Genomic DNA, 16,878 nt, shown 5'->3' with positions numbered 1-16,878 from the left:
GAGCTGTGAATCTATTCTAAGAGGTTCGCCGTCAATTTTTGCCTGAACTTTGTTTCCAAGCGTAATGACTTGCTTCTTTTTCCTTAACGCGTGATCAGCTATATTCTTTCCTACTAGTTCTTGTAGAAGGAATATCCCAACCGTTTTGGCATTATCCATATTCACGGTTTTATTCGCTACCACTCCTGTCTCTATGTTTCGTAGTGAACGTCTTTCTCTGGCTCAATGAACGGATTCCGACTTTTATGTGAGAAGAGTTTAAATGTCGTTAATGTCCTTCTATTGTATTGCGCGTGTTTCGTCTTTGTGTTGTTCACTTGAAAAAATAACCTACACCTGACTTATCTTGCATCACTTAATTGATCTCACAACATGCTTTCATGGACATAAGCCAAAGGAAACGCTGGCTTTCAGTCATACCGCGACCTCTTGTTAACACACCCACGGTTTTCACACTTCTCATTAGGACTTGTTCAATAAACAAATCTGAAGTGTTGAGGCCATCTATCGTTCTTGTGTTGTAGTCAAAGTTATCTGCTACAAATTGTACAAAGCTGTTGCTTACATCGCATGGAAGGTCAACTCTTTGTACTGCTGTAGCACTTGATTCAAACTGGTGATTCAATGTTAGCTGGTGTTAGATAACTATACTTGGTTGCATTTACAGATCGGATATCGAGTTTTATAAGTTTTGCAGCTTCTTTAATGAAAGCTCTCTTTTCGTCATCATGATTTAAATCACTTGGCCTCTGGTAATAGTCATAAAGAATTCAAGCAGGCGTGTAGCTACGTTAACGCCAAAACGCCCATGCGTACACTTGAGTTTTGATTTAAAAAAAAAAGAACTGATTAAAATCACATCTGCCTTGTAATTTTTTTTTTCAATGGCTTCTATTTGCGATTAAAAGTGACGAAATTTACTTTTCAAACAAATTGTATCTTATATATTTGTTCTGTCAAAGTCTACTGTTAATTCTACTCTCTTTTCTTTTGTTTAAAGCAATTCATCACCTGCTGAGATTTGTATGTGGTTTGCACTTTTTATCGAGCCTGTGACATATCGATCCTAAATTTCGTCGGCGGTGCTAAAGGGGCACTAGCTACGAATATATGAAAAATCTAATATATATATTTTTTCAATCAGTTATTAAATACAAATAGTGTAATAATAATTACTTTTTAGTATATGGTCATCGGATGACTATAAAGGTCAACTTGATAAATAATTTGATGGCGTCTAGACTAAAATACACACTAAACAGACAGATAGTGCCCCTTTCAAATTTAGTTCAGTATGTTAAAAGTAATGTCCCAAAAATACTAAACTCTGAGGAAAATTCCAATGAAAAATTAAATGATAAAACACATCAAACGAAAGGAGAAGTTTTTGTAAAATTTTGCAGAAGTTTGAAAGAAACTGTTTATGATAAAAATAGTATCCATAGCATGATGATTGAATTTTATACAAATATATTATGCTTACAAGTGGTATTTTCCAAACATACCGGTTCAGAGGTTAACAAATTTCCAGATCCGTTCAACGATTTTTTTCCCACCTTCCAACCGTTTTTTTTTACAAATACCCCTTGTTAGCATGGTATATTTGTTTAATTCCACCGAATGCTCTTTGGAAATATATACAGACAATTTGTGAAGATACCATTTCTCTCATCCGGTGAAAATACAGCATTAAAACATAGAAAAGAAATATATGTATAATTTTTCCTTATGTAAGAACTCTAATTTGGCATTTATTTAGAAAAATCATATAATAGGAAACATATGTACTTAGTTTAAAGTTGATTGAACTTTAACTTTTGCAAAACTTACTTTCACCAAAAACTTTAACCTGAAGTGTGACAGACGGACAGACAGCTGAACGAGCGGATGCACAGACCGAAAAAACACAGTGCTCCTAAGTTGGACAAACAAAATAGATTCTAGAATATGTTAATATTGATGACTTTTTAATAACCGGAATGGTATCTCCTTCTTGATAACTTGTTAGCTTTTGTGAGCTTCGCCCCTAGAACCCACTATAACAGCCGTTGCATTGACCTCGAATCACCAGGGGTTCCAAAAAACCCTCGCTGAATTATGGGTACACGTTAAAATGACCGAGCTACGCCACTGTAAGTCTTCTTTTCTCGTAGAGTTACAACACTTTTTTCCCCTGGTCTATCGGTAACAATAATTTCGTCTCCAAAATGTTGTTTCAATCTTTTCTTCAAATACATTCGGCTATCATCATTACATTCACACATCTCGTCCATTTTTTGAACAAGATCTGATATCGTAATCGTTGTCATGATGTTTAAGGAAGTCGACTATTTTGTAGAAGCCGTTTACTTGAAAAACTGGTCTTCCTCTTTTATTTTCGGGCTTTGAGTTCGGTGATCTGAGAGAACGGAATACAGGGACATTTTTGCAACTGAAGTTTCACTACATGCCTGGTGATAAACAGCATCCGCTGCATGGAGGTCGCTCACGCTCGCAAGTCTTCTGCGAACCTTGGCTACCCAATAATTATTTCGAAGATACAAGGGATCTTGTATGCGACTCTAAATATCATCAGTACAAACTGGAAACACATTTTTGTCATTTTTGTTTCGAGTTCGTTGCTTTATTTCCACAGAATGAACAGTGCTGTTTAAAATAAAAATGGACCTTTGATCGTAATTTTAGAGTGTTTGTATTTGTTTCTCGAAGAACAAGTTTTTCTTTTTTATATTTCTTATATCATTTGGATTGATATATGTTTTCCTGCAGAGTTGATGGGTAAATTTACCCTCTAATGCGGACAAACAGTCTACTCTTTCCTGACTAGCTCAAAAAATTCCAAGACAACTTTTTTGTCGCAATTTGATCAGCGTTGTTGGGTGGTCATCTTTTAGGCACACAATGCATTTCTTCAAGGCATAGTTGTACCTGAAAAGAAATATAACACAAATCATTTGGTGATGTATGTTTTAATCAATATAAACGTCATATAACATATCAATTTCTCGCTGCCTTAAAACGAAACGGTTCAGATTATGTGACATACATTATAGTGATTGCAACATGATTCCGTTGTTTTCATTTTGCTTAAACCATTGTGGTGACGTCAGCCTATTCATTTACCGTGGATTCTTTTTCTAGCATCAACGCTTCTAAAATTCGTCGCTGAAATGGACTCACCAGATTATATTCTATTGTTTCCTTTGTGTGCCTAATATCATTAAGTTTAAAATGACTAATTTCCTGATTTCTGTTCACTAATGGAATTATCTTTAAAAACTTACCTTTATTTTTTGTAAATTCTATATGCCTTCACTGGGAATCGAACCCGTCCATAAATTTTGTAACTTGTGACTGACATCAATATATCGACGAAACTTCTGGGCTACCAATCGGTTACGATTTGAAAGTCTTTCTTATATATATAAATGAATGAATATATGATATACATCCGTACAACGGACACATATGGTTTGTACCTTTATATATATATACATAATAGGTAATCATATAGTACTAAGTCGGTAGCAATGACATTTCATGGTTAATATAAATAAGTTAAAGCTTAGGACTTGTCTGTTTAGGTTCGAATCCCTGAATTCTCTTTGTTGTTCCAATAGTCTAGATTCCCAGTTTTTGTTCTTGTTTTGAATGTTGTTGTGGATATTTTGTGTAAACAAAAAAGCGTTTTTGGTCGTGTATTATCGGATAATGGTTGGCTATTCCATATGTTTGAAACAAAATAAAAATTGATTGCATAATATTAGTCCATTTTTGTTTTATAAATTAATATAATATGATTTCATTTGTTTTACTACATAATTTTACAAATTTTAATTCGCTAATTCCTATGCTAAAAAAACGATATATGATATGTCTTGAATTAGGCTTATTGCTAGAAATTTCGGAAACATACTTATATATGTACTATATATAATGTTCTTTGTTGGGTTGTTGTCCCATTGACACATTCTCCGTTACAATTAAGATCAATTCAAATAGAAAGAAGTTCAAATATATCTTATTTTTTTAAAAACAGATAGCATTCGGATGCCTGATGATATGAAGATCTTTAAGGGCAGACGTGTTATGTTATGATATATTTGTATTCTTTTAACCATTTAATTGTGATATCTAATTTATTGTAATGTATCATTTAACACAATATCAGGGTTAATTAAACTCACGTACAATACCTTCTAATTAAGATTAGGCGTTAATTTCCAAAAGACATTATAACAATAGTTTAAGTGATAGATACAATGGATAAGCGTTGATTCATTGTATTTATATCAATTAATGGTTGTTGGTTTTTTTAAATATTTGGGTGTCATTTAAAAGTCCCTTATGCATAAATATTTATGACGCCTGGTCATAAGCAGGGTACAAATTAAAACTGAGGGAAACGCATTAAATACAAGAGGAGAACAACGACACAACACAACGACATAAACTTACCGCACAAAAAAATCTTAAAAGTAAGTTGCATTCTAGTATATGAAAATTGTGTTCGTGATAGTAAAATATTTTCTACATGGCTAACATTAATAGATACAGAAGCGTATCAGCGCAACACATTTTTTTAATTTTTTTTCTATGTTTTCGTTATAACACAAGCCTTTGCAATTGCCAAAAAAGCAAACATTTGCTCTTGTAAAATAACACAAGCCTTTACAAAAGACAAAAAACAATCAAAACCAAGGAGTAAACAGAGACTCACAAAACCAAAGGACATTTACATAACCTTTGAGATTGCGAAATAACGCAACATTTTGTTCATAACACGTAATAACGCAAAATAACGTTTTAACGCAAATTTAATAATAAAAAAATTATAGATATCAAATTTACATTTTATGTTTATCTTATAATTTGAAAGCAGTGTTTTGTAGATATCGGCATTTGTATCTGTCTGTCATAAAATTTCGGTTGTTAATAGAAGGATCACGAACACAAGGTCAAATCATTATTATAAATATGCATAGAAATAAAGGAAAACTGGAAGTGCAATTTTAAACAATTTAAGAATGTTTTTTTTCATCAGAAAATTATATAAATTAAACAAGAAAACAGATATGGTATAAGCCAATTTTATTTGAAAGGCCAAGATTTTGAAAATGTTCATTGACGGAAATTAAAAGTCGGTATATGGGATTTAATTTGCACGGCTCGTGTTACTCTTTTCGTTTGGGTTAATTAGGGTCACACGAGCCCGGCAGATCATATCCCATATACCGACTTGCTTTGTCAATAACTATAACGTAAGGAGCGCTTATACGCTTCCGTAAATACACCAATATAAAGACCACAATTATGTTTAATACAAATTAGTTTTTGTTTGTTTTTGCAAAATAAATAGTTATTTATAGTCAACGTCACTTAAAATTGGCACGATGTTTGTAAAAAAAAATTAAGTATCAGCCGTGTTAAATTAAGATTATGTTTTCATTTAGCGGAAGTAAAATCCATCCTGTCCAAATATCAACTACTGTCCTACCTTTTATTGTGTTTGCACTGTATAATTCTGACCTTCACATTTTTAAGATTATTTACGTTGTAAAACCTCCATCTTGGTTTCTATGAGGATCCCTTATTCCATAACATTCGTTACTCTCCGGTAATATCATTGTCATAGATGATACAATTTCCCGCGCTTTTTACGTAGAGATGACGAAACACTCAGAGAGACACAAGAAAATGAAGAGGACTTGGAACTCCACGTCAACACTTCTGGTAATAACAATGTCGGATTCCACCACACAAAATAATCTTGGATTATGGGAAGGTCAGGATTAAATAGTGCAAACACAATAAAAGGTAGGACAGTCGTGGATATTTGGAGAGGGTTTTTCTTCTGCTAATTGAAAAACATGATCTTTAGTAAACGCGGTCGATATTTAAGAACATTTTTGACAAAAAAAACATGGTGCAAATTTTACTAGACGGCGACCATAATAATATTTTCAGTTTTGAAACGTACTGATAAAAACCAAATGTTAGGAACGAATCTGCTTCACAGACATGATTGATAATTAACTCGATATCCTTCATTTTCTTGTTAGTTCTATGATCAGAAACTCGCATTAATAAAAGTCTGTTTAATCGGGGATTACGTTTATTTTAGAATAAATTCATGGCTTAGCACAATGTATGACATGTGCGCCTGAAATTACCTTCATCCTTGAAATTAAACGTAAGGAGCAAATTTATGTAATAACAAATACAGCACGTACGTGTAACCAGGACAATTAAACCGTCTTAATTAAAAAGAATGTCTTTTGTTCAACCAATACACTAAACGATATTCTTATTTGTTTAGCCTGTGACGACGGATATTTCGGTAACAACTGCACAAGGTTGTGTAATTGTGCGAGTGGATATTGTAGCGCATTTACAGGAAATTGTCCTGATGGTTGTGCGAAGGGATGGCATGGCGAAGCATGCGATAAAGGTTAGAAAATTATTTTGAAGATGTTGAGCTTACAACAATATTTGTTTGAGATATATGCCAAAGTGTTATATACCGATGACATTTTCATCGCCTTCGTCTTTAGTTTTATATGCTGTATACTTATTATCGTGCAAATGTTCAAACTTTATTTCCAAGAACCTGTTTACTTAACTGAACCAAGACTTGTTACTGTTATTGATAGTGGTAGTGGTGGATATTTCCATTAATGAGATTAAGAGTTCAGAGATATCATTTGGGAGAAAGATAGAATGGTATTGATGACACTCACTTAGGATGGGGTTAGTGTGATATCTGTAACTGCAGTTACGTATATCCTAAGAAGGCCGATGATGTTTCGGGTCAATATGTCTTTTGTCAATTCTGAAATAATCATGTTTTTATTCTTCGGTATTTCGTATATGTTTTAACGTATTAAAAAACTTGAAACTGAAATACAATAGGTTTTGATCATAGTTCAATCTCACTACGGATAAATCTGCCGGCCTAAAATGCGCGATGATATGGGAACTGTATAGACTGATATCTGTTACTATAATAAACCTTTAAAAAAGGATTTCCGTAACTGTTGATTTTCGTTGTTTCTGCGTCTTTCATTATCCCCGATATAAAATCGGACGAACTTTTTGGGAAATAAAACTGACGTAAATTTGTTCAAAGATTAAAAAGACAGAAAAGCTGTATGCCCAAACTATTATTACAACATTAGAAAAATCCTACTGTTTATGATTAATTACGTTTGATAATTTGGATGTTGGATGTGCTATGATAGATAATTTAGTCTTGGATATGTCAATTTGTTATTAGTTGTTATTGGCATCGAATTAGCTGTCTGTAACTGCGAGTAATCTCATAGCTGTACAATGTACTTAATGTCATTGTGTTGTTGGGGTGTTCAAATACCCTTCTCGTCCACTATGTGTTTTTGTTAGATTTACTTTTGTGTGTATCAACCTGATGGGTTAAGCTTTTTTCAACTTAATTTTATAGTCAGTTCTTAAGTTGTTTTATTATACTTCACGTTAAAATGCCAGATCTTGATAGGATAATACGAGGGAGATAATTTACTCTTACCAATGGCAGTGTTATACATTTTTTCAAAACTCGATAATTCAGAGGACAATGAAGTGAATTACCTAATTTTTTTAAGACAATGTTTCATTATTTATCATACTGTCAAAAACAATAACATCACACATCGTGTTTTTTTCTTTTTTTTAATAACACTAACGTTGTTACACAAAATGTATGAACATGACGTCATATTAAAGTAATTTCATTTTAAAAATTTATGAAATTATTAAAAGACAATAATGATAAAACATTCATTATAATAATTGAATAAATGTAGCTGAGAGATAATACAGCAGATTGGTACCCCTTGAAAAAACTTGTCAACCTTGGCTTCGAATTGGTTGACAATGTTTTCTCGGGGTAAGGCTCTGCTCTATTACCCTCTGAGCTATGTGTTATTTATATACTGTAACATTACTGTCTTAGTTTAGAGGAGGTTTGGGCGCCCGCTAAAATGTTTAACCCCGCCACATTCTATATGTGCCTGTCCAAAGCCAAGAACCTGTAACTGAGTGGTTGTTGTTTGTTGCTGTTGAATAAGGTACAGCAAGCTACATTTTGTTATAATCTTAACAAACAACTTTATCAACAAAGAAAAACGAAAATCATAAAGACAAAGCAAATGTATATTAGTAATACGAAAGTCAAGAATACAAAACTTTAACAAAGCCTGATAACACAGTGACAGGATGTTTCAGTACCGAGCCACGTCAAATAAATATTACCAAAAAAGACGAAACGGTAGATTCTATAGGACTATCCGTTTTTAATTTTACTTGGTATTTTCTTTTATTTCGTTATAAGTGATAAGTAAGTCTTGGTTGCCATTCATATTTTATCTCCGATAAGCTATCAAGGCTCCTCCCTATAGTTCACTATAGAAATACAGAATCGGGAGCCTGATCAATATATTTTCACATACGATTCTCAAAGACTTCAAAAAACAAGTTAGATTCCGATTAATTACAATTTTTATAAAATGAGATATTTATTTCATTTCAAATATAAATGATTTGTTTAGAAATGAAATCAGTTAGACTCTACGGATATCTATATTACGTATATCATCGACAATTTATTTACTCCAGCGCGAAATTTAGACGGCTGTTTTTTTTTTGTTCTATTTAGCGGTTAAACTATGAAAAAACGCTAAGTATTTCAGTTTCAAATTTAGTAATACGTTAAAAAAGACAGAAAGTACCGTAAAAATAATACTCATTTATTACAAAATACAGAAACGAAATATTGACCAGAATCATTGTCCGCCAATTTTGATTATACGTAACTGGAGTTACAGATATCACATTTTTTTTTTTTTTTCTTTTGCTATAGTTTCATTGATGTTGTAATAGTAATTTCTTTTATGTTTCAATATAATTAATATCACAGTCTACCTATCCTATGTCTTTAAATATCGTATTTCATTTTAAAATATCATTTAAGGTCTTGATTGATGTTAGACAATAAACGTGGTCATTGGTTAGTGATAATTAAATTATTATAATAACGTTATGTAAGCGACAGTCACAAATGCGGTAATATGTAGAAGTTAATTATTGGATATACTTATCATACACAATTCTATGGAACATCAACATGTTGGGTAAGTGGTACAGGACAAGTAGTACCTACATATACAGAACCTTTTCAGAACAATTGAATTCATCCCTGTTTGATAACCTTTTGTAATTTTTAGCAAAAAAGATTTTCATTCCGTATGTACATGTAGTTTTTATTACAAGGTGTTATATTCTTCAGTTGACATTTGTGACCCGCCATGACATTTGCAGGCTTATGGAGGTAGAACGTCATTGTTAGAAAAATTATAAACATGATAGATATCGAGATTCAATGAAATACGTATTGTGAAGAAGAGATAAACACTTTCCTTGGCTTCTTTTTTGCGGACGCCGAACTATACATCATATATAAGTTTTGAAGAAGTTTTAGTTTATCGTTTGAAGTGAAAAATATTTGAATCTACATTTTAAATTGATACAATTTTTTTTTTATTTCTGCTCTATAGATTTCCTTTCATAAATGAAGTCTCAAATATATCCATAATAAATGCACCGTATCAAATGCATATAAGAGAACACCTACTTATAAACTGTTACGCGTCGCATACTATGTAAAGAGGCATGCATAATAAATCTAAACTCAAAGAAGGAATTCTTAAAGCTTACTTTGACAAATAAACATATTTCAACAAGTTTAAATTACATGTTCTAAAATAGAGCTACAAACAAAACAAAAATGATCTGCTCTAAAGATTTTCTTTCATAAATGAAGTCTCAGATATATCCATAATAAATGCACCGTATCAAATGCATATAAGAGAACACCTACTTATAAACTGTTACGCGTCGCATACTATGTAAAGAGTCATGCATAATAAATCTATAAATTCAAAAAAGGAATTTTTAAAGCTTACTTTGACAAATAAACATATTTCAACAAGTTTAAATTACATGTTCTAAAATAGAGCTACAAACAAAACAAAAATGATCTGCTCTAAAGATTTTCTTTCATTAATGAAGTCTGAAATATATCCATAATAAATTCACCGTATCAAATGCATATATGGGAACACCTACTTATAAACTGTTACGCGTCGCATACTATGTTTAGAGACATGCATAATGAATATAAATTAAACAAAAGGAATTCTTAAAGCTTACTTTGACAAATTTTAAACTAACTTCATTTCAACAAGTTTAAATTACATGTTCTAAAATAGAGATAAGAATTGTTTGTATTGTAGTAAATTCAAGTCTTTGAATTTTTTTTCAAATACGCTATTGAACATCACTAAGAGCCAATAAATACAATAATTTTGTGTTTTATAAATTAGTGCCTTCAATAAATAAAAGTCGTCATAGAACAGTCTCATTTTCATACCGGTATTCGAAATTACTCGTTGCTTTTACAACAAATATGTCATAATAACATGACTAGATCTTCTAGATAAATATACAAAAAGCAAATTTTAGACAATGTACCCTCCTAAGCCTTGAAGTGGCTAGTCACATATAGTTAACGGCGTTTTTCTCACAATGACGTTCTACCTCCATAAGCCTGGATATGTCGTGGCTGGTCACATTTAGACATCTGTTTTATTGAATAATAACACCGTGTTGTATTTATATGATGCATTGCAGTTTGTATCGATGAGCTTTTTAAGTTCGTATGAATGCATTGGAAATTTTTGAATTAATTTTTGGTTTGAATTAACTCTGCATTAGTACTAGAAGAATCTTCTGAAGCAGGCGCTGTAGGTGGGGGTGTTTCTGCTGTAATAATCGTGCTTATAATGGTGGCAGCATTCATAGTTTACAAGTAAGTTTTATTGTAAAATATAGCTGGTAAAATTAACAATTACTGATAAAAACTAATTATATTTAAACAAAAAAAAAACAATTGATAGATCATGTTCGCTTTACACCGCCTCAGCATAAAAAGCCTACATTCCTGGGATACGTCACCTACAGAAAGTCACCAACAACATCCATCATAATATTTTCACTCTTTTTTGTTCAACATTTCGTCTGAATTTCGATTATGCACTTGATACGGCTTATATAACACAAAAGGCAATTAATTTTGATAATATATGTTTATAATGTTTACATCACGTTAAACAAAGAGCAAAACCCATACCGTATGTTAAGCTATTTAAAGCCTTTGCATAACGGAATGATATTTAAATAAAGCAATCCGCGTCTGTACTTGATAACAAGCTCCTAGCTACTTTATGTGGATATTTAATATAACAATTCAGTCATAGGTTACAAAATACAGACTTATCGGCATACAAAAAACGATTGACTGCAATCAGGGTTCCATTTGTTGTATTTGCGAGGGTATAAGTGTCAAGTCTTGTTTCATATATAAAGGTATGACAAAAATACCATATTTCATGATACATTTAAAAAGGTCTGGTGAGGTCAATAAAAACTGACAAAATCAAACGTTATCCAATAACGGAACGATTAAAAAAAACCTTTCATATTCCTGGCTTGAAACAAGACTTTGTTTATGTGTTACATATTTGTTTTTCGTTCATTTTTTTTACATAAATAAGGCCGTTTGTTTTCTCGTTTGAATTGTTTTACATTGTCTTATATGGGCCTTTTATAGCTTACTATGCGATATGGGCTTTGCTCATTGTTGAATGCCATACGGTGACCTATAGTTGTTAATATCTGTATCCTTTTGATCTTTTGTGGATATTTCTCTCATTGGCAATCATACCACATCTTCTTTTTTATATTATCCGAAGAAGATATATCATCATGCCCAATATATCATGTACTGTGTTACAACTCTATATTCTACTGACGAGGAAATGTAGCAATAGGCCACCAAAAGCTGAAGTATCAATTCAGTTTAGGTGGCCGAAATGTCTAGAGCGATGGACACAGTGCAGGCGGTGTAGTTTCGATATCACAATAGCATGTGTTTGAATCCCGGATCACCTGGGATCTTCTGAGATCACCCCAATTTTTGGTGGAGTTAGTGTTGCTCAGTGTTTAGTTTATATATGTCTTGTGTACTATTGCTTGTCTGTTGGGTTTTTTTTCTTCTTTTTTTTGGCCATGGCGTTGTCAATTTCTAATCAAGTTGCGAGTTTGAATGTCCGTCTGGTTTCTTTTGCATCATTGTTATGTATATATTTATATAAGAATATTCAACTCGTCTAAACATCAACCCAACAATGTTTAATCTGTAAATTTGCTTTCGCAAATTTTTTGTTCTCCCTTCGCCGGGATTCGAACCCATGCTACTGAAATATCGTGACACCAAATCGCCTGCGCTGCAGCCGTCCCGCTAGACAACACGACCACCTGGGCGTCACAAAAATAAAGCTTTCGGTGGCAGTGTGTTACCTTTTCTCGTCAGTTTTAATCTAGCGGCGTACTACAGTACATGATATATACGGCATGGAGCTAGATGTTATAGTTACAGATCAGCTCAATTATCTATAGTAAAGGATCCTACAAATTAATGCAAGATAATATAAAAAAAGAAGATGTGGTATAATTGCCAATGAGACAACTATCCACAAAAGTCCAAAATGACACAAACATTAACAACTATAGGTCACCGTACGGCCTTCAACAATGAGCAAAGCCCATACCGCATAGTCAGCTATTAAAAGGTCCCGATAAGACAATGTAAAACAATTCAAACGAGAAAACAAACGGCCTTATTTATGTAAAAAAATATAACCTAGTTGTAAACATAAAAAAAGATTTAACCATATTTTCAAAGATTGATATGTTCAAAATATACACTTTATCAAAGGATATATGTTATTTGACTTAAAGAGAAAATGAACATGCTATTGAACACTATGGAAAGACATTTTAAATATTAAAATCATAGGCAATGGCTTGATGAGTTTAACTATTTATTTTTATTTATAAATTTGAAACTGCCTTATTTTTTTCTTACTTTATGACACAACATGGCTTATACTAGTTTATTTACTTGCAGACGCAGGTTTATATCAACAAAAGGTAAATATTCTGTTGGTCTTTTTCTTTTCTTTTTTTCTTTTTTTATGGCTATGGACATGATGGAGTTTTCAGTTTGTTTTCCACATTTGAGTCTGGATGTCCCTCTTGTATCCTTCGCATCTCTTTTAAGATTATAAAAGATTTTTCAGAGTTTAACCATGATTATGGAACTGGTGTCACTAATGGAGCACGAACTATATATTTTTTTGTTTAATGCCGGTTTTTGATGGGGTTCGTGTTTTCTCATTTTGTTTCTTTTTGCAGTGTTTTGTTAACCGTTGATAGTATTTGTATTAATTTCAATTTCTGTTGAGCATGGTGCCTTATGCCTTTCTTCCCTTTTTTACTGTTGATCACCCCATCTGTATTTTCTTACTTTTTTCAAATGAATTTGAAGCAATTCAAGAAAAAGAAGAATATTGCATTCGTTGCAGTGACTATAAATGTAAGCATTTTCTCTCAGTCAACATTTTAGAACTCGGATCACACTTAGGCAGATCACAATCGACTAACAATCACAATAATAACAACACTGCTAGGTCTATGGATGAGACTATCATTCGAACAAAAATTTGAATAAGAAAAACACGTTGGCACCAAATTGGATGAGTGAAAATGTGTAGTTCAAATATACAATGGTTACAGCTGGAAGTGTTATTTTCATTTAGGATACATAAATACGCAGCCTTTATTGTAAATATTGAATTTGCGTGAACTTTGAAATTTCAAAGTAGTACAAGCATTGTTTGGTTTTTAATTTGCATTACCTTTAAGATGTTTAGAGTTATATCAGACTGAATCAATAAGATTCATTTTACATCATACTGAGGAAGGATATCTGTTATCTGAAATATTTAGATACTTTTATATAAATATATAAGTGTTAGTTTGTTTACTTCTTTGGACTTATATATGTATATGCAAGTCTAAATTGAAAACAACGTTCAATGTCTCATTAGTAATCATACCTCATCTTCTTTTTAATATTCAAACCTATGGTTGAATTGGATAACAACTGCATTTTTTTTTAATTTTTGCATGCAAAACAGATTATTAGGTAGAGGGGTCTTAATACAAAACAAAACCCCAAAAGTGAGAGAGAAAAAATATTCTAACATAACGCATTTCACTAACAGGTCGTGAAACGAATGGTTTTTTTTTAACACTACTGACTGCAATAGCGATTTACAAATAAGCGGATCACCAGATGGATCCTAAGTGTTAATTAAATTTCAAACAGAAAATAATAAACTTAATTTGCAAAAAAAGGATACACCATACTCGGATTTCGACAATTAATATCTCTTCAGTGATGTTAAGAACTGAAACGGTATTTGGAAGGCCATATAATTTAACTCAATTTAGGAAAGACTCTTAAACCCGGAAAAGTCAATGTAGAACGAACGGATTATATAAACCCAAAAGAAATATAATACAAGACCAAACAAAAAAATATTAACAAGTCTAAATTGAAAACAAAGTTCGAACCTATGATTGCGTTTATTAAAAACCGCTCTTGTTATACGTGTGCATGCAAAACAGATTTTTTGTTAGAGGATCTAAAAACAGCACAAACATTTTCAAAAAGACCGAAAAAGTGAAAAAGTATATTTTTCGTTCACGAAACGCGCGTCTGGAGTAAATACAAAATGTAATCCTGGTATCTATGATGAGTTAATATGTTATACAAAACGCATTTCACTACCAGGTCGTTCAACGGATGTTTTTAAACACTGTTGACTGTCATGGCGATTGACAAATAAACAGATAGCCAGATATAACAAAAATTGGATCTTAATCATTAATTTACCAATCAGAAAACAATAACCTTGCGGAAAAGATGGTATACCGAAAACATGAGGTACACAAATTGGTACACCATATTCGGTTTTCGACAATTGATATCTCTTCATTGATGTTAGAAATCGAGACGGCATTAGAAGGCCATATAATTGATGAATTTTGAAGAGTCGAAACAGGATGAACGAATTATACAAACCCGAAGGCAAATATACTGTAAACCAAATTATTTTCGCGGATACTTTATTTCGCGTTTTATCCTTTCTTGACCACTACGCGGCTATTTAATTTCGCGATTATCTGATTTATTTGATGAAGTTTATTAAGGAAAGATCAAAGATTGACATATTCGCGACGATTTATATTCGCGTTATTTTTCTACTCGCGAAAGTCGCGAAAATAAGTTGGTTTACAGTAGTACAAGCCCAAACAAAAAAAATAAACAAGTCTAAATTGAAAACAACGTTCAGACCCATAATTGTGTGGAATAAAAAAAGCCAATTTCTATACGTGTGCATGCAAAAGAGATTTCATGTAGAGGATCTAAATACAACACCAACAATATCTTATGTACGCTGTTAAAATGATATCGTTTAATATTCGTAAATATGAAGAAAAAAACCAGCATAATATGTAAAAATGTTTATTTATATATAGTAATGAAATGCTAGACTTAAAGTACTAAGCAGATACAGATAAATTGGTATAATGTAGTGTTTGCAATCTACTAATACTATTCTTCTCACACAAAAATTACTTCTCAAAACATTTTACTTGCCTATATACCATGTATACTGAGTGAAACCATATGAGCCAAGAACCTGTGCTTGTTTAATGCTATTTCTGAAATAACCTTTTTTTGTAGCAAAAGAAAACAACACAGAAAAAACGCAGAGGTATGTAGATTATACTTATGTACAATGTGATTAGTTATTCGCCATAATGTTCTAGTGGCAAACTACATTGAAAAGTAACTCACATCCATGGGAAAAGCTTCCTCTGCACGTATTAGAACAAATTCAGAAGTTGAACTTGATTTGGCTATTATATCTAGGTCCTTTAGGTCATATACTTCTTTAACTGTTAGTTCGGCATAAAGCGCCATTATTCTTTCAAACCGTTTGTAACTCACGAAAAGCTAAATTTTTAACTTTAAAAGCTCTACTTTCATTATGTAATGAGAAATAGAAATTCAGAAGACTCATATTTGTTTCGCGAAATCTTGCCTGGATCGGTTTTCGATTCGATGGTCTGCCCTTTTACAATAAAAAAATATATGACAGGTTCTTCCTGTCAACCCGTTAAAGGTACTTCAGTATGCGCTTCATATCAGACACTATCAACAAATAGTTTTGGCTACCTTAAGTTGCTTCCTGAAGTAGCAAAAGTATTTTATCCTTTCTTACAAAATCATATGACGTCTTATATTTCCATGAACATATGTCATTCTGTTGGAAGTTGTACTGCGCAAGTTTTTTATAGTATGGTTTTCTTTTGCGACAGATGGAGCTGGCTATCTGATGTTCGTTGTTGTTTGTCTTTGCATGTACTCTTACACCATTGTCCGCATTAAGGGAGCAGAGTGTGCCAAAGTAAGGATCCTGTTATTCAGTGATTGTAGTTTTTTGCCATTTATCATGTTTATATTTTCGTTTTATTCTTTTGTTCATAAACCAGGCCGTGCTTTTCTCTCGTTTTAATTGTTTTTAATTGTTTTACTTTTGTCATTTCGGGGCGTTTAATATATAGCTGACTTTGCGGTATAAAATTTACTAATTGCCGTACGGTGACACATAGTTTTTAGTTACTAGTACTATGTCATTTTGGTCTTTTTTGGAAATATTCTCATTGGCAGTTATACCGTATCTTCTTATTTTAATTTTTTATACTTATTATACATTTTATCTTTCTTTCATTTTGCCTATTAAAATTTAAAAATGTGACTATTAATATTGCATATGTTTTCCTGGTGAACGATTAACACTTCATGGATCATCTAGTTTCAAATACTCG

Source organism: Mytilus trossulus, chromosome 1 (genome assembly GCF_036588685.1).
Source record: "Mytilus trossulus isolate FHL-02 chromosome 1, PNRI_Mtr1.1.1.hap1, whole genome shotgun sequence".
In the NCBI taxonomy this organism is placed as follows: Eukaryota; Metazoa; Mollusca; class Bivalvia; order Mytilida; family Mytilidae; genus Mytilus; species Mytilus trossulus.
Note: the sequence above shows the minus strand (reverse complement) of the source record.